Consider the following 25,995-nt stretch of genomic DNA (forward strand, 5'->3'; position numbering starts at 1 on the left):
ATATTTAGTCTTTATAAATCCAGCCCTAGCATTGCTTCATTCCTTAGACAATTACTAAGAGCTGAGACCTCAACACTCAGATGCCATAAGGGGCATCTGGTAGCTTTCTTGCTTGTTGACAATGCAGCTGGCACAGTCATGATGTCTACTGTTGTGATAGTAGCGAATTATTACTAAAAAAGAATATGTGGTCTTAAAATTAAGTTATTTTTATAATTTCCCAGAAAAATGTGATCACTATCTGCAAGAAATTCCAGGATTCTTATTTTTCTTAAAGAAAAACATTTCTAAGCAGAATAGGATATCACAATAATATTTTCTAATATTGTATTTAAGAAATAGAAACATAGTGTTAAACAGATTTTAAGTAATCCATTTCAATTATCAGGTCAAATTAGGAGAAGGACAAGTCATAAGTTTCATTAAAGTTTGATACTGTCAGTCAGCCTGCTTTATAGAAACCCTTTGATCAGATCTGTTGGCCTATTTTTCAAATTTGGACTAAACTACTCACTTTCTTTTGTCCTTTCCTATTAATAAAGGGTCAGAGTAGGAAAATGTCCAAAAGACAAGTAATAGTTGGGAGAAGATAGATATAAGAATCTAGCTAAGACAGCACTAGTTTATAGTTTAAAGTTAGTTCCTTGGATCTCATAGAGGATTGAAAAAAGAACATGTCAGGAACATTTTGCATCCTTTGCTAAATCTCTGCTAAACACATTGTACATTGATAGCTTAGTTTCCCCTATATAATAATTCATATGACATATTCGTTTCAGAATTTAATGACATAGAGATGTCTTCTACTTCAAAAGAACTGATGTATTTTCTTTTTATCTGAAAATGAAAACCATGAAACCCACTGTGTTAAACATCCAGTAACCACATGGAGCTAAACATCTCCCTTTAAACTCCCCTTGTCTGCCTTTTTATATTTATATATTTTCTCATTAAGTCATGCACATAATCATAAATATGAGAAGTACAATGAAAAGAATACAAACATTCCTATTTGCTGTCATTACTCCTATGGACTATTATCATTTTGTTCTATAACACATATTTTTGGGTAGAGAAATCTATATAGAAAATGGGAGTAATTTATGCATAGCATTTTATAACTTGATATTTTACTAAAAAATGTATTATTAATATGCATACCATCTTGGATGAATCCAAAAGAATTTTGCTGAGTAAAAAAAATAAAATCCCAAATATTACATACTATGTGATTCCATTTATATAGTAATCTTGAAATGACAACATTATATAGATAAAGTATGGATTAGTAGTTGAAGAATCAACTGTCCTTTGTACAAAGATGCACTCACCCTCATCCCCAAAAAGGTTAGACACAAAATTCCAACCGTCTCTGTCTCTCTCTCTGGGCAATGATAGTACTCCTCTTATTCCGTCACAGTTCTACTTGGATATATAAGAAGCTAAAGAATAAATTTTAAAGAAAAAATTTAACTTTAAGAATAAAGTTAATAAGTATTAACTCCCAACAATCCTTATACACAATAATAAGAGAAAAAAGGGAGTAAAAAGGGAATTAGTTAATATATGCAAATATAAATTAGTTACTGTATATAAATTAGCTTATGTATGTAACAAGCAAAGAAGATGGTATGTGTAGCTGCTACAATCCTTTTTACTGTAAATGGCCATGAAGTTGTAGTTGATACTTATACCTTTCTAATTTCACTGGCCATTCCATTTTCTGTCAAGCCAGCACCATACATTGTTGTAATTCTTTGCCTGGTGATTAACTGAAGATTTGGAATCGTCAGTGGCCTTTTTTCCCATTGATTTTCCATTAACTTTTACCATTTGATATGGAAATAATAAGCATCTCAAAGAATCCCTAGTATTTCAGACAAAGTCATTGTATAGCAAAAATCCATTTTTACCCTCAATAATCAGGAACAGTTATCCCCAGTATCTCATTCTTCACCTATTGGTCCAGTGATACAGAGCCCAAAGTGTCCAGGTGACAGTCTCAACTTTGAAATCAACAGAGGTATTATTATGTCTCCTGATAAAACCCTTTCTCTCCTGATATTTAAGACCCCAAACAGTCCAGAAAAAAATTATCTGAATGGATTATTAGGTGTAATAGCAATGAGAATCACTCTCACTTTTTCTTGATTCCTATACCTATGTACTATAGAATGGAAGAAACAACACTATGTATAGGTTGCTTATTTAATTATAATCTGTATTCTGTAAGATAGTACTCCAATATTTCATGGCATTTATTTCACAACTAGCACCATAACCGAGTCTCTATTAGGCTTTTTTTTTTTTTTTTACTGTTCTGTCAGGCCAGCTCCTTCAGGATGATGGGTTATATGATAAGACCAATGATTCTATGGGCATGACCATTGCTGAAACCTCTTTTGCAGTAAAATCAAGTTCTCAGTAATGAGAAACATTTTGTGGAATATGCATAGAATAAGGCATTCCATAAATTCACAGATGGTAACGTTGGCAGGGAAAGCAAATTCATATCCAAAATGCATGACTGTTCTATTGGCCCAGTGAACATAAAGCTGCCAGGAAGGGGAAAGTTCCTTCTTCCTTCCTCCTGGCTTCCTATTTTCTTCTAGTTTTTGCTATTGTCAGGAAACCAGTTTACAAAGGAACACTATAGTTTGCTGAGTCTAATCCCAGTAGCTACACAATGCTGACTACAGAAGCATTGCTTTGAGTTCAAGAATCTAGCTTAACATTCCACCAGAACATTCCACCTCTTAGCTACTGAGCCTTTCTATGCTACTTGTGTATAAAATAGTTATCCTCTCTTCCTCTCATGCTCATGGTCACATTCTGAAAAATTTAAGTAATGTTACTATTATTTAATGAAGAGCCACATTAAATAGGAGACAGTATTACTGAAGAATCCCCCCTCCTGCCCTCCCCACCCTCCATGCAAATTCCCAGCTTTGACACAAGGCAGCTTGGAGCAATAACTCACAAATAGAATTTGCTATATGAAATCTAATAGAAATATTTTAACAAATGCTAATGATCATGGATAAATGCTTAACTACTCACATATAGAATGGAGGGAACTATAAATATCATCTTAAATAAAGCAAGATGAGACAGCTTTTAATATTAAGGAATTGGGAACATATGGTCTGTTTGCAAAATCTGGAAATAGCCTACTTGGGTGTAGAGGAAGAAATGAAAAATAGAAGAGGCTCAAAATCTTCTTTATCTGTGTCCTTATATATTTTTTCCTTTATGTCTTTCTAGGTGAAACTACTGTTACTTTTATATTGAAAAATTTTATAGTGACAGATGGGCAAAAATTTCATTAAATAGTTAAATTATAATAGTGAAAGTTATGTTTTCTTTAGAGTTATACCTTTTCACCAAATAGCCCTCTCCACTCCACACCACCCCAGAGAAAAGTCCTGGGGAGGAAGATGAGAATGCTGAATGGAAGGTAGAGAAAATTTCTCATATACTAAGAAACCTATTTGAATACTTTGAAAGAATGATTGCACTTTTGCAATTCTTCACCCTCCCTTTATGTACTCTCTTGGCTATGTGGCTTTGTAATTTCTCCTACTAAAATATGCAGAGCATATTTTCATGACCCCTGACTTTTGGGCTGGGCCAAGTGACTCACTCTGAACAACAGGATAAAGTGGAAATGATAATGATAATGTTCCAGTTTCTAGCCCAGGCCTTAATAGAGCTTGCTGGTTTGCGCTCACTTTCTTGTACTTCTGCCATGACCAGGAGAACAGATTTCTCTGTTGGTTCATGGAGGATGAGAGACTCTTGGAGCAAAGCCTTTCCAGTACACCTGAGTCTAGGTCAGCTTATCTGCAGATGAACAAGCTAAATAGATGCTTATTGAGCATTATGTGTTTGTCATGCTACGTTTTTGTGGCAATAGCTAACACACAAATTTAATGATGGCATTATGTTTGAAGTAATTCCACTGGGATATAGTGTGAGAGAACAGAAAATAAGAAAGCTATCTTGAAAAAACATTCTACTTCAAAGATGATAATGCCAAAGTCATCTCAGGGTTAAAACACCTCTCAGGAAAGAGATTCCAAAAACTCTCTGGGTAACTGTTGCTCTTTGGAAGTTTTTCCTTCTAAAGGTGAATCCAATCCACAGTATTTCAGTTTATGACACCTTCTTGCCATCAAAGATTTTTAAATCAAATTGATTAAAGCCCTTATTTTAGAAACTGTTTTCAACTTGTAAGGGAAAATCATTTTAAGAGGAAACTTATATTGCTTTTCAAGATGCTGGAAAACTCTGCATGGGTAATTAGTTAAAAGCTGACATTCAATTTAATTTAGAAAATATTTATTGAACCCCTATTTTTTGGAAGATATTTATTCTTGGTAACTATGTCTTAGAAATGATGAAACTGAGGGCCCTTAAAGATTAAGTAACATGACTAAGGTTGCATAGTAGATGACAGAGCTGGGTTTGAATTTAATTTTATGACTCCAAGTCTACTTCTTAGGAATCCTTTGCCAAAGAAAGTTTATGGAATGGAACGGCTTACTACCTTTAGCCCTGCATTCTGTAGCATATCTTTATTTCAAATAGCCTTCTTATACAGAAGAGAGGCCTAAGAGCAAATCAACTTATCAGAATAGCTTTGGGTCTTCTATTGGTCCTTATGGTAAATATGCAACCGAATCTTGACAAAGTATCAAAAAGAAAATCTTTTATGATACGAAGAGTTTTTGTTCTGACATCCCTTCAAGAGAAACTTCTCAATTTTATGCATATAAACAAATAAGAGTTACTTTAAAAAAACTAAATTATTTTTTTAAATAGTAATGAATATAGCTAATATTTATTCATCACCTTATTATATGCCAGGTACTGTGCCAAGTATTTTATAAGCATTGTTATAATTATATCTTGTAACACTTCTAAGATTATGTCTATTGTGATACTCATTTTAAAGGTAAAGAAATTCAGATAGAGAGAGGGAAAGTAACTTGTCTACATACATATAGCACAAAAGTAGTAAACCTTTCATTTGAACCCATGAAATCTGAATCAGAAATACATGCTTTAAATCACTAGACTGCCTTCTAAAGAGTACATCTCAATATCTGAAAGGTCTTTTGTTGACAATGTTCCCATGAGTGGCTGTTCAATTTGAAGACACCAGAACAAGTTCAATAGTCCTGCATAATAAAATCTGTTAGAAATATAAAGTATCAGGTAACTGATATGGGAGCTGGGGCAACAGGAGACAATGATGTTAGTTTTTTTAGAGAACAGTATACAAGGAGAGCTCTTTTAGTGGTGGTATATTAGGGAAGATTTGGAAAGGGACTAGTCAATGTGTATTCATGGTATTTAGTGCATTTTTTTGTGTGTGTGATCTAAAATCTTCTGTTTCTCCTACAAACTATTCACTTAAAAAATCACATATCTCTCTAATTCTTTGGTAAAGTGAAAAAACTTGGGGGCAGGGATAAAATGAGTTTTAATATTGTGTCTTCTAACAGCTTAAGGCCTAGATAAAATGGGCTCACAGTGATATTTAGATAGTAATGTTATGGCTGTGGTTTAAAGAGGTGGTTCCTTATGTAATATAGACCCTTGGAATATGCCTGTCCTTTTGCAGCCTCAGGAAACATTATTTTTCTCTTGAGCTTTTGGTCTATTTTTATCTTTTGGTCAATATTAAATGCAAAATTGGGTCTGATTTCCCTTTTTAATGTTGGCTGCTATGCATTTCAAATTCATCCGTCTAATACTGATTTTTTTTTTTTTTTTACCAGTTGTAGGCCTTTATTTATGTATTTAAATTATTATTAGTCTCTATTTTTTATCTGTAAAAGGGGAAACTCACATAACTGTAATGGAGGCTAAAACTTCCCTGTACATTGTAAGAACCCAATAACTATAACTTCTTTTTTTTTATTGGAGTGTAGTTGCTTTACAATATTGTGTTAGTTTCTACTGTACAGCAAAGTGAATCAGCTTTACTTATACATATATCCCCTCTTTTTTGGATTTCCTTCCCATTTAGGGTCACCACAGAGCATTGAGTAGAGTTCCCTGTGCTATACAGTAGGTTCTCATTAGTTATCTATTTTATACATAGTAGTATATGTATGTCAATCCCAATCTCCCAGTTCATCCTCCCCCTTTTCCCCCTTGGTATCCATACGTTCGTTCTCTACGTCTCATCTAATACTGTTCATATTCACACAGAATCCAGAATGAACTCTGAAAAACCTAAATAACATCCTGTCTCTCCCATAGTTTAAAACTTTTTGGCTTCCCATTGCTCTTGCAATGAAATTGAACATCTTCACAAGGTAAATTAGACCTTACCTATTTCTCTAATTTTATTTTAAAATCCAATCACACTGGCTGTTCAGGGAAACACTGAAATGTGGTCCCATCTCAGGCCCTTTACACATGCTGCTCCTTCTGCTTGGAATGCTGTTTCCTCAGAAGATGGGCTCTTCTCTCATTTCATTCAAGTCTCTTCTCAAATGTCTTTCCAACAGAAGGGTCTTCTCTGAGTACTCTTATCTAAAATAGTGCCTCCCTTTTTTAGTGCCTCAATTTTTACAATATCCTGCTTTATTCGTTGCACGTATTACTGCCTTATAGGTCTCCCCCTCCCATAATGTAAATTCCATGAAAGAAGTATTTATTTTGGTTTGTTCCTGCTGTATCTCCAGTGTAGATAGTCTATAAATATTTGTTGTCTAAATTAATGCAATAAATGTATCCTTCTTTCCAGATCTATAACATATTCTTTTATTGTTTTACTTCCTCCACCTTTTCCTATAGTTGTTCAATGTTTTCTTTGCTGAGTTTTAGATTTCCTTTTAAATTCTTTCAGGAAGGATTTGTAAAATAACCTAATAAATATATAAAAGAAACTAACAAATATAAAAATAAGTAGAACACAGTCAAAGTTAAACATATGTTGGACCTGGGTATTATAAACTCTAGGGAATTTTTTAATATAAACTCTGGTTTGACTAAGGTACTGGGAAATTGAGAAAACTAAGGAAAATAATAACTAAGATGGCAACTTAATACTCGTTCAGAAAAAGCTCATAGGAATTAATTTAGTTTAAGTCCTTATACTTGGAGCCCCCTCAAAATGTAGAGAAAAAGAAATAAAAATAAAAAATGGGAGGAAGGAGAGGGAGGGATGGTGAGAGGTAAGGAAGGAAAAAAAGGAAGGAGGAAAGGAAGGAAGTAAAGAAAGGGGGGAGGGAAGAAAATTGTGGTCAGTAATAAAGGCCAGATGAACCTAGATCTTGGGAAGTATTTGATCCTAAGATTGCTTGAAAAAGAATCATAAAGGTACAAATTTGGTTTGATGGCTGGATGGGTCATTTATGCTGCCATGTGATACTATGTAAAGTTATAGCCTCCAGCACTCTCTTTTTGTACTTGGGGTCCAGTAATTTTCTAGGAATCTATAGTTCTGGGTTATGTCAACATATACGTAAAGACCCACTTATTATCCTGTCTTTTCAAATTATTTTGTCCTTTGCTTTGCTTCCACTATCTATTTTTGAGTCCTAGATGAGGTTATTCTCCTGAATTGCTATATCTGAATTTGTGGGATGGAAAGCTAATAACTCTTATTATGTGGTGGTAAAACAGTAAATCACATGATCACCAGGTTTTGCTGTGTGGCATACATCGTGTGTTATATGTAGTGTTGGGGCAAATGGTGGAGAAAAAAAAAAACATGGTAAAATCCTATTTATTTATGGATATATTGAGCCAAGTTCTGGAAGAGAAGGATGAAAAAGAATAGAACTATCCAATTTCCAAAGCAGAGACAGGAGGAAATGCTGCTTTGTTAAAGGAGATGCTCTTATGCCTGCTGTTTAAATTGACTGAAAGTTTCATAATTTGGATCATTGCAAGGTTAAAGAGAACAACTGCTTCGTTAACTCTGTGATCAGCATTTGTGAATGGAGGTCTGAGTAGGAGATCAGATTGTGGTACCAAGTCTTTCTTAAGCACACATCTCTAAGCATTCTGGGTCAGTCAGTTGCTGTGAACCCACCATCAGATGTTTCTCACTCAGCTAAGCCTATTTCAAAGTTATGTAAGGCCATGACTATTGTGTGAAAGGATAAAGGAATGAACAGAAAAAAAAGCCAACGTGTAAAAGGCAAATATGTCAAAGAACATGTCTAAATAATTATTATTTGTGGTCATTTACCCATGTTATTAATAATGATGATGGTAGTTATAAAGTAACTAGAATAAGAATCATAACAAAGTTCATGTAGCACTCATTATAATTCAGGAATTGTTCTGATTGCTTGCCATATATTATCTGTAACCCCTTGTGATGGTTGTGATTGTTACTCATTTTACAGAGAAGTAAACTGAGATCACAGAGCTAGTAAGAGGCAGAGCCATGATTTGATATATGGAAGTTCTGGTTTCAAGAGTCTATTTTCCTAACCACTGCATGATGGGAACCCTACTGTTTTCCCAAAGAAACTCCTAACTTGGCCTGCAAAAGCTGTGACTTTTCAATTTTTGAAATATTTCTAAAACACCCAAACCAACACGAGGGGGAAGTGGGCTGTGAAAGTAGATATGTTCTATGATGCCACTGTATCCATAGATACATTGAAGATAACAAGATATATTTTTCTCCACAGCAGAACCAGGACTCTCAGATTGGTTCCCAAGGAACTTCCTTTGCTCCCAGACCATGAAGTTCTCCCTCATCTTGTCCCTCAGGATTTGGTATGTTCTAGAAATTCACTAATGCTGTTTATTTCCCAGTCCTCCCTTGTCTAAATGGAAATTATGTTTTAGGTTTTAGTTTCCTGTTTCTTCTAAACTATTGCATCTTGGTATGTTGGTGTCAGATAAGCTTTAAGATTTAAAATTTTAAGTTTCCAGACCTTCACATAGGAGCTACTCCCAAACCTGATGGAAAGAACTTCAGAAATCCTGGACTTTTGGCAAATGAGTGTAACTGGATGAGAGTACCTTGGGGAGAGGTGAGCATGTTCATGGGAGGTGAGAGGAAGTATGATTGTTGGATAGTAAAAGATAGCCTGAAGAAGGTATTTCCAATTTTATGTCAAATGTCTTACTCTCACTCCTACTTCCTTACTAACCATCTTGATTTTGTTCAGGGTGGCACTGTGACCCGTTTTCCATGCCATCTCCCCCCCCCGCAAAAAAATGCCATTTCTCAGGATTCCTTATAATTGTAGCCAAAGGAAATAGAGATTGCTGGGGTTTTCTGGAAGAAAATTTTTATTTCTTAACTGTACAAGATATGCCTTTGTTCTCGATCACTTCCTTCTACTTTCATGGAATGTAGGTAAGACACCTGGAAGTGGACTTGCTGTCTTAGATCATGAGGAAGAAAACCACATGCTCTGTTTGGCAGAGTAGAAAGGATGCTCATTTCCTCATTACTGGGGTGCTTCACTGATTTTGAAAGTGCTTACTTTCTGACTTTATGTTACAAAAAAAATTTTTTTTTTAATTTAATTTAATTTTATATTATAGTTGATTTACAATGCTGTGTTAGTTTCAGGTGAACAGCAAAGTGATTCAGTTATACATAGACATATATCCATTCTTTTCCAGATTCTTTTCAGATACAGAGTATTGAGTAGAGTTCCCTGTGCTATACAGTAGGTCCTTGTTGATTATCTATATTATATACAGTAGTGTGTATATGTTAATCCCAAATTCCAAATTTATCCCTTCTCCCGACCTTTCCCCTTTGGTAAACATAAGTTTGTTTCCAAAGTTTGTGAGTCTGTTTCTGTTTTGTAAATAATTTCATTTGTATCTTTTTTTTTAGATTCCACATATGAGTGATATCATATGATAATTGGCTTTCTCTGACTGACTTACTTCACTGAGTATGATAATCTCTAGGTCCATCCATGTTGCTGCAAATGGCATTATTTCATTCTTTTTTATGGCTGAGTAATATTCCATTGTATATATGTACCACATCTTCTTATCCATTCTTCTGTTGATGGACATTTAGGTTGCTTCCATGTTTTGGCGATTGTAAATAGTGCTGCAATAAACATTGGGGTGCATGTATCTTTTCAAATTACGGTTTTCTCCAGATACATGCCCAGGAGTGGGATTGCTGGATCATATGGTACCTCTATTTTTAGTTTTTTAAGGAACTTCAATACTGTTCTTGATAATGGTTGTACCAATTTACATGCCTGCTAACAGTGTAGGAGGATTCCCTTTTCTCTATACCCTCTGCAGCATTTATTGTTTGTAGACTTTTTGACAATGGCCATTCTGAGTGATGTGAGGTGATACCTAATTGTAGATTTGATTTGTATTTCTCTAATAATTAACGATGTTGAGCATCTTTTCATGTGCTTTTTGGCCATCTGTATGCCTTCTTTGGAGAAATGTCTTAGATCTTCTGCCCATTTTTTGATTGGGTTTTTTTTTTTTTTATATTGAGTTACATGAGCTGTTTTTATATTTTGGAGATTAATCCCTTGTCGGTCACTTTGTTCACAAATATTTTCTCCCATTCTGTGGGTTGTCTTTGTGTTCCATTTATGGTATCCTTTGCTGTGCAAAAGCTTTTAAGTTTCATTAGGTCCCATTTGTTTATTTTTGTGTTTATTTCCCTTTCTCTAGGAGATGGATCCAAAAAGAAATTGCTGCGATTTATGTCAAAGAGTGTTCTGCCTATGTTTTCCTCTAAGAGTTTTATAGTATCTGGTCTTAAATTTAGGTCTTTAATCCATTTTTGAGTTTATTTTTGTGTATGGCGTTAGAGAATGTTCTAGCTTCATTTTTTTACTTGTAACCTTACAGTTTTCACAGCACCACTTATTGAAGAGACTGTCTTTTCTCTATTGTATATTCTAGGCTCCTTTGTTGTAGATTAGTTGACCATAGGTGTGTGGCCTTATTTCTGGGCTCTGTATCCTGTTCCATTGATCTAGATTTCTGTTTTTGTGCCAGTACCATACTGTCTTGATTGCTGTAGCTTTGTAGTATAGTCTAAAGTCAGGAAGTCTAATTCCTCCAGCTCCATTTTTCTTTCTCAGGATTGCTTTGGCTATTCGGAGTCTTCTGTGTTTCCATACAAGTTTTTAAAGTTTTTGTTCTAGTTCTGTGAAAAATGCCATTGGTAATTTGATAGGGATTGCATTAAATCCATAGATTGCCTTGGGCAGTATAGTCATTTCTACAATATTGATTCTTCCAGTCCAAGAACATGGTGTATCTTTCCATCTGTTTGCGTCATCTCCGATTTCTTCCATCAGCATCTTACAGTTTTCAGAGTACAGGTCTTTTGCCTCCTTAGGTAGGTTTATTCATAGGTACTTTATTCTTTTTGATGCCATGGTAAATGGGATTGTTTTATTAATTTCTCTTTCTGTTCTTTCATTGTTAGTGTATATAAATGTAAGAGATTTCTGTGTATTAATTTTGTATCCTGAAACTTTACCACATTCATTGTTGAGCTGTAGCAGTTTTCTGGTAGCATCTTTAGGATATTCTATGCACAGTATTACGTCATCTGCAAACAGTGACAGTGTTACTTCTTATTTTCCAATTTAGATTCATTTTATTTCTTTTTTCTTCTCTGATTGCTGTGGCTAGTATTTCCAAATCTATGTTGGAAAAAAGTGGCGAGAGTGGATATGCTTGTCTTGGTCCAGGTCTTAGAGGGAATGCTTTCAGCTTTTCACTGTTGAGTATGATGTTAGCTGTAGGTTTGTCATATATGGCCGTTATTATGTTGAGGTACATTCCCTCTATGCCCACTGTCTGAAGCGTTTTTTTTTTTTTTTTTTATCGTAAATGGGTGTTGAATTTTGTCAAAACCTTTTTCTGCATCCATTGAGATGATCATAAGGTTTTTATTTTTCAGTTTGTTAATGTGGTTCATCACACTGATTGATTTGCTTATATTGAAGAATACTTGCATGTCTGGGATAAATCCCACTTGATCACGGTGTATGATCCTCTTAATGTATTGTTGGATTCAGTTTGCTAGTATTTTGTTGAGAATTTTTGCGTTTATATTCATCAGTGATATTGGCCTATAATTTTCTTTTTCTGTGGTATCTGTGTCTGGTTTTGGTTTCAGGGTGATGGTGGCCTCATGAAATGAGCTTGGGAGTGTTCCTCTGCAGTTTTTTTGGAAGAGTCTCAGAAGGATAGCTGTTAACTCATCATTAAATGTTTGATAGAATTTGCCTGTGAAGCCATCTGGTCCTGGATTTTTCTTTGTTGGAAGTTTTTTAATCACTGTTTCAATTTCAATACTTGTGATTGGTCTGTTCATATTTTCTATTTCTTCCTGGTTTAGTCTTGGAAGGTTGTATCTTTCTAAGAATTTGTTCATTTCCTCCAAGTTGTCCATTTTATTGGCTATAATTGCCTGTAGTAGTCTCTTATGAACCTTTGTATTTATGTGGTGTCAGTTGTGACTTCTCCTTTTTGTTTGTTTCTAATTTTATTGATTTGAACTCCCTCTCTTTTTTTCTTGATGAGTCTGGCTAAAGGTTTATCAATTTTGTTTATTTCTTCAAAGAACCACCTTTTACTTTCATTGATCTTTTCTATTGTTTTCTTCATCTCTATTTCATTTATTTCTGTTCTGATTGTTATGATGTCTTTCCTCCTACTAACTTTGGGTTTGTTTGTTCTTCTTTCTCTACGTGTTCTTCTTTCTCTTGCTTTAGGTGTAAGGTTAGGTTGTTTGAGATTTTTCTTATTTCCTGAGGTAAGATTATATTGGTATAAAATTCCCTCTTAAACTGCTCTTGCTGCATTTCATTGGTTTTGGATTGTCGTGTTTTTGTTGTCATTTGTCTCTAGGTATTTTTTTATTTCCTCTTTGATTTCTTCAGTGATCCATTGGTGTTGAGTAGCATATTGTTTAGCCTACATGTGTTTGTGTTTTTTACAGTTTTTTTTCTGGTAGTTTATTTCTAATCTTATAGCCTTGTGGTCAGAGAACATGCTTGATATGATTTCAATTTTCTTCAATTTATTGAGGCTGGCTTCATGGCCCAGCATGTGGTCTATCCAGGATAATGTTCCATGTGCACTTGAGAAGAATCTGTATCTTGCTGCTTTCAGATGGAATGTTCAATAAATATCAATTAAGTCAATCTAGTCTAATGTGTCATTTGAAGCCTGTGTTTCCTTGTTGATTTTCTGTCTGGATGATCTGCCCATTGACGCAAATGGGGTGTAAAAGTCCCCCACTATTATTTTTTACTGTCAACTTCTCTGTTTGTTTATGGCTGTTAGCATTTGCCTTATATATTGAGGTGCTTCTATGTTGGGTGCATATATATTTACAATTGTTATATCTTCTTCTTGGATTGATCCCTTGATCATTATGTAGTATCCTTCTTTGTCTCTTGTAACAGTCTTTATTTAAAAGTCTATTTTGTCTGATATGAGTATTGCTACTCCAGCTTTCTTTTGATTTCCATTTGTGTGGAGTATCTTTTCCATCCCCTTACTTTCAGTCTGTATGTATCCCTAGGTCTGAAGTGGGTCTCTTGTAGACAGCATATATATGGGTCTCTGTTTTTGTATCCATTCAGCAAGCCTGTGTCTTTTGGTTGGAGCATTTAATCCATTCACATTTAAGGTAATTATCAGTATGTATATTCTTTTTTTTTTAACATCTTTATTGGAGTATAATTGCTTTACAATGTTGTGTTAGTTACTGCTGTATAACAAAGTGAATCAGCTATATATATACATATATCCCCATATCCCCTCCCTCTTGCATCTCCCTCCCACCCTTCCTATCCCACCCCACTAGGTGGTCACAAAGCACCAAGCTGATCTCCCTGTGCTACGCAGCTGCTTCCCACTAGCTATCTATTTTATATTTGGTAGTGTATATATGTCCATGCCACTCTCTCACTTCTTCCCAGCATACTCTTTCCCCTCTGTGTGTCCGCAACTCCATTCTCTACGTCTGCAACTTTATTCCTGTCCTGCCCCTAGGTTCTTCAGAACTCTTTTTTTTTTCTTTTAAGATTCCATATATATGTGTACGCATACGGTATTTGTTTTTCTCTTTCTGACTTACTTCACTCTGTATGACAGACTCTAGGTCCATCCACCTCACTACAAATAACTCAATATCATTTCTCTTTATGGCTGAGTAATATTCCATTGTATATATGTGCCACATCTTCTTTATCCATTCATCTGTCGATGGACACTTAGGTTGCTTCCATGTCCTGGCTATTGTAAATAGAGCTGCAATGAACATTGTGATACATGACTCTTTTTGAATTATGGTTTTCTCAGGGTATATGCCCAGTAGTGGGATTGCTGGGTCTATGGTAGTTCTATTTTTAGTTTTTTAAGGAACCTCCATACTGTTCTCCATAGTGGCTGTATAAATTTACATTCCCTACAGTGCACCTACAATGCAAGAGGGTTCTCTTTTCTCCACACCCTCTCCAGCATTTACTGTTTATAGATTTTTTGATGGTGGCCATTCTGACTGGTGTGAGGTGATACCTCATTGTAGTTTTGATTTGCATTTCTCCAATGATTAGTGATGTTGAGCATCCTTTCATGTGTTTGTTGGCAACCTGTATATGTTCTTTGGAGAAATGTCTATTTAGGTCTTCTGCCCATTTTTGGATTGGGTTGTTTGTTTTTTTGATATTGAGCTGCTTGTATATTTTGGAGATGAATCCTTTGTCCGTTGATTCGTTTGCAAATATTTTCTCCCATTCTGAGAGTTGTCTTTTCGTCTTGTTTATGGTTTCCTTTGCTGTGCAAAAGCTTTTAAGTTTCATTAGGTCCCATTTGTTTATTTTTGTTTTTATTTCCATTTCTCTAGGAGGTGGGTCAAAAAGGATCTTGCTGTGATTTATGTCATACAGTGTTGTGCCTAAGTTTCCCTCTAAGAGTTTTATAGTGTCTGGCCTTACATTTAGGTGTTTAATCCATTCTGAGATTATTTTTGTGTATGGTGTTAGGAAGTGTCTAATTTCATTGTTTTACATGTAGCTGTCCAGTTTTCCCAGCACCACTTAATGAAGAGGCTGTGTTTTCTCCATTGTATATTCTTGCCGCCTTTATCAAAGATAAGTTGACCATATGTGCGTGGGTTTATCTCTGGGCTCTCTATCCTGTTCCATTGATCTATATTTCTGTTTTTGTGCCAGTACCATACTGTCTTGATTAGTGTAGCTTTGTAGTATAGTCTGAAGTCAGGGAGCCTGATTCCTCCAGCTCCATTTTTCTTTCTCAATATTGCTTTGGTTATTCGGGGTCTTTTGTGTTTCCCTACAAATTGTGAAATTTTTTCTCCTAGTTCTGTGAAAAATGCCATTAGTAGTTTGATAGGGATTGCATTGAATCTGTAGATTGCTTTGGGTAGTATAGTGATTTTCACATTGATTCTTCCAATCCAAGAACATGGTATATCTCTCCATCTGTTTGTATCATCTTTAATTTCTTTCATCAGTGTCTTATAGTTTTCTGCATACAGGTCTTTTGTCTCCTTAGGTAGGTTTATTCCTAGGTATTTTATTCCTTTTGCAATGGTAAATGGGAGTGTTTCCTTAATTTCTCTGTCAGATTTTTCATCATTATTGTATAGGAACGCAAGAGATTTCTGTGCATTAATTTTGTATCCTGCAACTTTACCAAATTCATTGATTAGCTCTAGTAGTTTTCTGGTAGCATCTTTAGGATTATCTATGTATAGTATCATGTCCTCTGCAGAGTGACAGTTTTGCTTCTTCTTTTCTGATTTGGATTCCTTTTATTTCTTTTTCTTCTCTGATTGCTGTGGCTAAAACTTCCAAAATTATGTTGAATAGTAGTGGTGAGAGTGGGCAACCTTGTCTTGTTCCTGATCTTAGAGGAAATGGTTTCAGTTTTTCACCATTGAGAATGATGTTGGCTGTTGGTTTGTATTTATTGCTCTTATTATGTTGAGGTAAGTTCCCTCTTTGCCTACTTCCTGGAGAGTTTTTATCATAAATGGTTGTTGAATTTTGTCAAAAGCTTTTTCTGCATCTATTGAGATGATCATATGGTTTTTATCCTTCAGTTTGTTAATATGGTGTATCACATTGATTGATTTACGTATGTTGAAGAATCCTTGCATCACTGGGATAAACACCACTTGATCATGGTGTATGATCCTTTTAATGTGTTACTGGATTCTGTTTGCTAGTATTTTGTTGAGGATGTTTGTATCTATATTCATCAGTGATATTGGTCTGTAATTTTCTTTTTTTGTAGTATCTTTGTCTGGTTTTGGTATCAGGGTGATGGTGGCCTCATAGAATGAGTTTGGGAGTGTTCCTTCCTCTGCAATTTTTTGGAAGAGTCTGAGAAGGATGGGTGTTAGCTCTTCTCTAAATGTTTGATAGAATTCACCTGTGAAGCCATCTGGTCCTGGACTTTTGTTTGTTGGAAGATTTTTAATCACAGTTTCAATTTCAGTGCTTGTGATTGGTCTGTTCATATTTTCTATTTCTTCCTGGTTCAGTTGTGGAAGGTTGTTCTTTTCTAAGAATGTGTCCATTTTGTCCAGGCTTAGCAATACAATGCTACCTCAAGAAACAAGAAAAATCTCAAACAACCTAACCTTACACCTAAAGCAATTAGAGAAAGAAGAACAAAAAAACCCCAAATTTAGCAGAAGGAAAGAAATCATAAAGATCAAACAGAAATAAATGAAAAAGCAATGAAGGAAACAGTAGCAAAGATCAATAAAACTAAAAGCTGGTTCTTTGAGGAGATAAACAAAATTGCCAAACCATTAGCCCGACTCATCAAGAAAAAAGGGAGAAGACTCAAATCAACAGAATTAGAAATGAAAAAGAAGTAACAACTGACAATTCAGAAATACAAAGGATCATAAGAGATTACCACAAGAAACTTTATGCCAATAATATAGGTAGTGTTTCAAAAAGAGGTGGAAGGAAGGCAAAGAAAGGGATAGAAAGGAAAAGCAGGAAATGAAATGGAAGAAAAAACATCTTAAAATGTCTTTAAAGAGTGAGAAATATTATGCCCAATTTCACTTTTTTTTTAACAGCTACAGTTTTTCTCCTGAACTAAATAAAAGGAGAGAATTGTCCAATGGGCTTTAGGCTTTGCCTGAGGCAGAAGGTGCACAGCATACACAAAATGAATATAGTGTTTTTATCATAAAATTACTTAGCCCTATATGTAAAAATGCCTAGTCTTCTAGCAGGCATGCAGTAGACCAATTTATCCCTTACGTACCATACTGAAGACATACTGATAGTCTATGCAATAATTTTTGTAGTACTTTTCATTTAAAGCATCTAGGTTAAACATCTAAGAAAGAATGAGAAATGACAATATGATTGAAAAATATGTATATACACATATGGATAAATACACACATGGATCTATACATACGGATATATATATATATATATATATGGATTAGTATAGTATATATTTGAATGACAGGCTTTGGTATTAGTATAAGTCAAGATAACTTATTAAGAAGGAGGTTTTAATCTGTGTGTGAATAGATGTATATATTTATTCCTATGTATAATTAACATGATAGTATATTCTATTTGGGGGAATGAATGTATTTCGTTGAAGTAGAAATTGTAAAACAACAGCACTATACTATAATCCTAGTTTTACATTTGGCGAACTTAAGACAACAGTTATTTCTGTACCGTCACAGAGATAGTACCACACCCAAATAACTTTTCTCTCTTTTAAAAACTCAAAAACAGAGAAAATAATTAGAATCAGTTATTGCTTAACAGGAAGTAAAACCTATTCCAAGCTTTCTGTTGGGAAGAAGAAAGTAAGTTGTAAATGTCCTGCTTAATTAATTACATGTTAACACTTTTCAGTTGAACTTTCAGTTTTCTGGGGATACTGCTGGGATAGTTGTGCCAAAAATTTTATGCTCCCTTTTGATGGGTCAAAATGGTCAGCTAGATTATTTTTTTGTAATTGAAAATTGTTCTCCAGAAGAGCTCCGTTACCTTTCCATTGTACCATAGAGTAGAAAATTCTGAAAAATATATATGTACCTATAGAAAGTGCTGTATGTCTTCTTCCTATGTATGGATCCAGGTCCACATCAAGATATCAATCTTTCCAGGATACAGTAACTTGCATCATCTTAATGTCTTCCTGATATTTTTCCATTTCATCTTTGCATGTGTATGATATATTGACTAATCACAGACTACTCTCTTTGGAGATATTTGTCAGGCTCTAATTTTTACTTAGATAGCAAATGGACTTAATCATTCCTGAGTGTGAACTCAGGGTCTAAGTAGGGGCCTTCCTATGAATACATTACATCCGCATACCAAGATTTGAACACTTATCCCTGGGGATCCTACCAGCATACCAGGGAAGTACTCTGAAACCTTGAAGCAGATAGGCCCATCTACAGTCTCAGCCAAGAAGTTCTTAAACTTATTATAGCAAAGCAACACTGCTCACCTTAAGGAGAAATCTACAACATGCAAATTCTTAAAAATTTATTCTTTGGTTCCTGTACCTTGTACTCTGCCACCTGCTCTCTGTATAAAACTGCTTGCCACACTATTTTATTTTCCTGGTTTCCACTTAGCTCCAGCTCTCCTCCATTCACTTGGTTGGTGTGTTTACATATAATGTTGAGTGCTTTTTCTTGGAAAAAACATCCAGTCTCTGTTTTCAGATACCCTCTCCTTCCCCCTGCTTCTCTCCCCAAAATGGTATCTGGGTATGGCATGGGGGAAGGAAGCTGTGAAACTTAGGGGACACCAAGGTATAAGTGTAGGAAAAATTAGAGTCAGTATCCCTCCATCTTGCCCAGGTGACATGTCTTGTTCTGCTGGCATTTGCAGCTTGTTTGTGACTATTATAACTTACAGTCTCGTCTCCTGCCTTCCTTACTTTCCACTGGCCTGTGACAAGTGGTTCTGCCCTTAACCTTTCTTATGGATTTGCTACACTTCACCATAGAGTCCCATCCAGGCCTGAGGTTTGTCACAGAGCATCCATACTACAAGGGAGGTCAGGACGGCTCTAAACCAGGACCCTTCTTCACCTGACCATGCTGTGCTGCCATGTTAATTTGTGCCCCAGGTTAGGGAGCTTTTTCTGAGGCTCAAAACAGGAAGTAATTTGTATGCTCTACTCTCCCTATCATCAGTATTTACCTAAGGCTCACCTTCCCCTTTCCAGATTTGGCCCAGAGAGAGGAAAATCAGAGCATGAATGTTTGACCTGTTTGTTCTCCTTTCCATCAGTCCCAGAGTCAGAAAATGTGTAAAATTTTCATTTCTCTCAATCATATCCTTCTACCAGTAAGCGCCAAGACTTCTTGCTGAGTAGGAATATCTTTTCAACCTACATGAATAAGGCATGGGGTGGATAAAAGTATTTGGAAACTCCTCTCAAGACCGTTGTCAATTGCAAAGTTGTTATCTAAAATGTAAATGGCAAGGCAAAATTATTTTCTTTAACATGAAGTGTTAAAAGAAATTTGCCTTGCCACTTATATTTTAGAAAAAATTCACATCTTTAACTTCTAGTTCTAAATCAATAAGGTTATCTTTGGCTAAATACTTAACTGAGAACTTATCCCTCTATTGTTTCACTTTTGGTTCTTCCAATATCAAGTACCTGGAGGAGCTGGATCTATACAAGAAGGCTTTCACATCACCATTTGGATAGCCAAAGCCACAGCCACAAATGATGTCTGAGAGAGATCTAAACGGGAGATAAGGGGTGGCATACCTGTTCTATTCAATCTTCATTTTTTTAAAGTCAGATTTATTGAGATAGATTTCACATACCATACAATTCACCCATTTAAAGTGTACAATTTTTCAATGTTTTTTTCTTGCATATTGACAGATATGTGCAATTATCATCACTGTCAATTTTAGAACATTTCATCACCTGAAAAAGAAAGCTCATGCCCTTTAGCTGTCGCTTCTCATCATCTCTCCTCCCCCTCCCCCAGGCTTAATCAACAACCCACTTTCTGTCTCTATAGATTTCCCTATTCTGAACTTTCATACGAATGGGATCATATAGTATGTGGACTCATATGACTAGTTTCTTTCATTTGTCACAATGTTGTCAAGGTTCACCAAGTGTAACAAACATTTAGCAGTACTTCGTTCCTTTTTATGGCCAAATATTACTCCATTGTATGGCTACGTCATATTTTGTTTATCCATTTGTCTGTTGATAGACATTTGAGTTGTTTCTACCTTTTGGCTATTGTGAACGATCCAGCAGTAAACATTGGCATACCTGTTACTGAAAACAGGGACACAAACAGATGTTCTGGATATATTTATTGCTGGATATGATAACTCTGCTTAACTTTTTGAGGAATCACCAAACTTTTCCACAGTGTCTGTGATATTTTACATTCCTGCCAGAAGTGCACAAGGGTTCCAATTTCCCCATATCCTCACCAACATTTATTATTTTCTATTTTTTATAATAACCATTCTAATAGATGTGAAGTGGTATCTCATTATAGTTTAAATTTGTATTTCCCTAGTGATATTGAGCATCTTTTCATGTCCTTATTAATCATTTGTATATCTTTGGAGAAATGTCTATTCAAGTCCTTAGCCTATCATTTAATTGGGTTTATGTTTTTTTGTTGTTGTGGAGTTGCAGGAGTTCTTTATATATTCTGGGTATTAGTCCATTACCAGGTATACGATTTGCAAAAATCATGTTTATAGTTTTAGCTCTTAAATTTAGGTCTTTGATCCATTTTAAGTTAATATTTATATATGGTGTGAACTTCATTCTTTTGCATCTAGATATACATTTGTTCTAGCCCCATTTGTTGAAAAGACTATTCCTTCCAGTGAATGGTCTTGGTACCCTTGTTGAAGATCAATTTATCTTAGAAGAGGGGGGTCTGCTTTTTGTCTAAGTCAGATTATATATTGATAACTATTTGTGTTATAGAAGAATAGCTTCAAGAAAAAGAAATCTTCATGGACATTCTAAGTGTTGATTGGTGATGGACTATTACCAATAGCAAAATCAGTGGCAAAACCATTTTCAGAAAAACAGTTCAAATCATTTGTTTGGTGACTCATTGCAGAAGTTAATTCTGTAAGAGCAGTAGACAATTAGGTATGGACAGAATGCAGATTTGTGCTCCTGACAAAATACTATTTTTTTCAAAACCAAAAAGTGAATGTATCTGCAAACCAACAGTAATGTGATCATAATCAAAGCTTTGACCCTCAAGCAGGGAATATCTTGCCTCAGAGTGTATAAGCAACTCATGCGTAATTTCTACTGACAATAAAATTACAACACAGCACAGATCTTTGTCAGCAATATCATGACTGCTTTAAATGTGAAGGTCATATTACAAAATACAAGGTGACAAATTACTGAAACTCTTTTGATAAAGATATTCTACAGTACTTTACCAAGATCTGAATACTCATCAAAATGTTGCTATATTCAAATCAGAACCAATAAGCAAAGTTTAAATATATTTCCTAAGAATTCCTAGAACCATTAATAGAATTTAATTTGTATGAATTACATAGTACAGTAATTATGTTTTTCTTTTCAAATTCTTTATCTGTAGTTAATACCAAGGTGAAATAAAAGTTCTATTCTTCTTAATCAGAGAACCAGGAAAGTAAACTTAGCTACTGTCTGGAATAATTATGAGCCTTTGAGTGTGTGTGTATGTGTGTGTGTTTATATGGATGTGGTTGTGTGCCAAGAAAAACTCAAAAACAAGTAATTAGGTTGGAAACTGCTACTCCTAATGGAGATTCCAACATTTATTAAGAAAACTTAATGAGTTTTAAGATGAGTATATATTATTTAGATACAACATGGACACACTTATTAGCCTAAATACTTCTAATTAGCATTAATAAATGTATTCACTGAACATCCAGAAATAATATCCCTGCCTGCTCTTCTTGGATGAAGTAACCACTTCATTAATCTTAATATCAATGCTCTCCCATAGTATGTAGTACTGGTAGTTAATAACAAGAAAAGCAATGCTGCCACAAAAATGTCTTCCCATATTAATATGGCAACACTAATTGCTGCCTAGCTCCTAAAATAGTTTGAAGAGAAAATCACAGGTATTTGGTTTTTTTTGTTTTTTCCTATTATTTTTTTCTGAAAGAGCGCCTAGTGACACAATTCTCAGCAAGACCTGAGTAAGCTAAAGTCAAAACAACTACTCAATTATTTAAAGAGCCTAAGTTCTGAAGTATTCTTTCAGCACTTTTTTGAGGAAAACGTTATTTCTTCTGTTCTGTGTCTAAGGTGATCCTTCACGCTTACCCAGCTCTGCCATAAAGGCTTTGGTATCTGATGTGAATGCCAACAATCCTAACGATGAGTTCAAGCTTTGAAGTTTTAACTGGTCTTATTCATTTCACTCCAGATATTAGAGTTTAGGAACAAAGAAAGTTGGGGTGAGGTTGAATGGAAGAGAGAAATTGGGTGATAGATTAGGCTGGCCAACTTAGTCCATACTGGTCTTTGCAGGTAGTGGTGACCAAATGATCAAGATATGGACAATGCAATGTTAAAGAAAATTTCTGGTGGGCTTTCTGAAAAACCTTTATAAAAGGACTGAATTTAGCTGGCATGGAATTTTCTTTCTCCTTTAACTTTGCCTACTGGTTCCAGGGAAGTAGACATAATGCCTGCAGGATCATCAGTCATCTTGTGATCATCAGAACAAAGCCCACGTGCTAAAAAAATGGCAGAATAGAAAATAAGAAACTAGCTCATGGGCAGTTGCAGTCATCCTGGAGCTCGACCCCAAACATCTTGTTCCTTAAGAAATTAAACTTCTCTCAGTTTAAGCAACTAGAGTTTTATGTTTCTAGATCTAAATATAAATTTAAATTATACAAGAGATGGGGTGCCTGTCTTCAGTATGTATGTTTAGAGAATTTATTACAAAGTTTTTTAGAGTAAATCCCACTATCAACTTTGTTCTGGTTTGGAAGTCAAAAATTACTTTATCTGTCAGTCAGTGTTACCCAGTTGAGACTTAAGAAAATATTATACCTACTTGTCAATAAAGGCCCCAACTCAAGGAATAAAACTGTGAGGAAAACAACGATGTTAGTCAGAACCTGAGTGTTGAGGAGGACCGTGAAGGTGAGTGCCTGCTGCCTCAAGGCCATGGCATAACGCTCTGGCACCTGTGGGTGTGTTTGTATTGAGGAATGTGTATGTGTGAGAGAGAGAAATGCAACTGGGAAATATGGAAACAGACATTGAGTAACTTGTTTTTTTGAGACTTTATGAACAACATAAATCTTTAATCAAGGTAAATAATATAATCTATGCATATCTCTTTTTCATGGAAAGACCTATCCTTTGCATATTAGATCATTTTTTTCCAGATTTGGGGAGAAGGCATTTTTGTTCCACTCCTCTGGGATCCATGTAAGTATGATGGCAAAATGAGGATGAGAAAGGATTTGTAATTTCAAGTTATTTTTACTTCTGTGTCTCTCCATCCCATTCCCCACCTTTACTTTCACTTCCCCTATCCCTAGGGGCCTTATATTTTCTCTCTCCTCTTTTCCCTTCCTCCCCCATCTCCAAAATCAGATCAGAGATCAATGTAAGATTTGGACCTGGCTTGCCTGGCACTGCTAGAGGGTCTTTACCCAGAGATTCTAAGTTGGTGAGGGGAATAGAACATCACTAACTAACTTGTCTCAAGTCAGCACACAGGGTGAGCTACAAACGTACATGATTTCTTGCAGCATCACAGTAATACCATAGCTCCCAGTATTAGTCATCCATTTATAGCCTCCTGTCTGAATTTCTGATGCCTAGTTCATCCAAGTAGTAGAAGGAAGAAAACAAATAGAATCATGATTTTCAATCATGATTGAACATTAGAATTGCCTGGGGGTGCTTCTTTTTAAAAAATGATGCTTGAACCCCCAATTTTACCAATAAATCAGAATAAATACTGAAGCTCACACTTTAATTCTTTATATGCTTTTCAGGTGGTTTTCATTAGCAGATGAGGTTGAGAACCACTAAATCAGAAGCTAGAAAGGCAGCTTGGCCCTGAGCTAGAGTTACAGGTACAAATAATCGCGGCTTCTGGAGTGTTAGACCACTTACTTTTTAATGAGTGTCACTTGCTACTTAAAAATCATGCGAGATACACCCTTTGCTTCCAAATCAAATTTCTAAGCCTGATTTTCCAGCTTCTTCATTCTCCCATAGGCAATTTATGGTCCAGCCATTTCACATTGTTTCTTGCCTTGTCCACCTCTCTGACTTGACTGTCAGCTCCTGGAGAGCATGGACTGTGGCTTCTCACTCTGTAGACCTGATTATAACCCAATGCCAGACACAAATAAGGGACACAAAAATAAGTCCAGAATCGTGTGGATTTGTGTGATCATCTCGGTTGGTCAGTAAGTCAATCTGAAATGAGGCTTATATAATATACGTATTCATGGACAACTGTCAACTTCAATGTATGGATAGATAAAGATTTACTCATTCAACATTTATTGTGAAATTATCATAAAGTGGACATTGTGCTGAGACCTAAGGACACACTGTGAAGTGGATGTGAGTTGTCTTTGGGGAACTCACATTTTAGTGCATGTCATTTATAAATACTGAAAAGCATACAAAGAGGTGAGAAAAACATGCTCTCGTTCAGCGTGATAAATATTAAATATAGACATTAGATTAACTATTATATTTCTCATTTATGCTTAATTATCATGCAATACAATAATAAAAATATTGTTAAACATATGTCAGATTGACTGTTGAAAGTCATATGTTAGTACAACACACACCCCTGCTAACATGTTTTTAGTATTCTACTCCCAATATATCAATAGTATGGCTGTTTGTTTGCTGACAAATTGATTCAACTACTTCTTCCTGGGGAATCTTCCATAATTTATACAATTTATCCCTTATTTAAGAAAGGATATTTCAGGGCTTCCCTGGTGGCACAGTGGTCAAGAATCTGCCTGCCAGTGCAGGGGACAAGGGTTTGAGCCCTGGTCCAGGAAGATCCCACACGCTGCGGAGCAGCTAAGCCTGTGCTGCATAACAAGAGAAGCCACTGCAATGAGAAGCCTGCGCACCGCAACGAGAGTAGCCCCCACTCGCCGCAACTAGAGAAAGCCCGCGCGCAGCAACGAAGACCCAATGCAGCCAAAAATAAATAAATTAATTAAAAAAGAATATTTCAGAGAGGTTAAATAAGAAAGATAAATGAAGTATCACAGGGAGAGACATATAGGAGTTGATGAAATTAAATAATGTGGGCATAAAGAGCATGGATTTGGGAAGATTGGGAATGGATGGCAGGAGTTATACATAAATGTATATGTACATGTCAGTCCCACACTGCTGTATTTAAAATAGATGACCAACAAGGACCTACTGTATAACACAGGGAACTCTGCTCAATATTCTGTAATAACTAAATGGGAAAAGAATTTGCAAAAGAATAGATACATGTATAACTGAATCACTTTGCTGTATACCTGAAACTAACACAAGATTGTTAATCAACTATACTCCAGCATAAAATAAAATAGAATAAAAGTATACGTAAACTTCCATTGTATTTAAAGGTACCCCTTGCACTATTTTAAAAAGGAATATTAAAGGAAAATATTTTCCTCCAATCATTAATTACTCCTTTTTCCTTTTTTCTAGCCAATATGCTATAATCAGAGCTTATAATGATGTTGACTCTGAGTTATGAAGAAAGGAAAAGGGTGGTTAAATATAAAACTAAAATATTAAAACAGATTTAAGAAATGCAGCTCAACATCAGAATTTCTTTGACAAGACATGTATCTCTTTGGATAGAGAATACGTTTTACTTTTCAAAGTTATGTCAAATTACATAACTCTTTGGGGCTTACATATCGTGAATCAAAGTTCTGGAGTAACGGAGGGAGTGTAGGACAAACGGGACCTTGG

The 25,995-nt window shown here is 35.4% G+C and overlaps 1 long non-coding RNA gene across 15 annotated transcripts in view; it reads left to right on the top strand.

Annotated features, from left to right (window-relative positions):
* LOC309612491 overlaps positions 1-25,995 on the top strand; it is a 637,465-nt gene that overhangs the window by 580,019 nt on the left and 31,451 nt on the right. For 14 of the 15 annotated variants that reach the window (XR_014235193.1, XR_014235194.1, XR_014235195.1 and 11 more), the window contains one exon: positions 8,667-8,754. This is a non-coding gene — a long non-coding RNA (uncharacterized lncRNA). Of the gene's footprint in view, positions 1-8,666; positions 9,015-25,995 lie in introns of all 15 variants that reach the window. The other variant, XR_014235207.1, reaches the window with a different exon arrangement.

Source organism: Balaenoptera borealis (assembly GCF_965194805.1).
Source record: "Balaenoptera borealis genome assembly, chromosome: 15".
Lineage (NCBI taxonomy): Eukaryota > Metazoa > Chordata > Mammalia > Artiodactyla > Balaenopteridae > Balaenoptera > Balaenoptera borealis.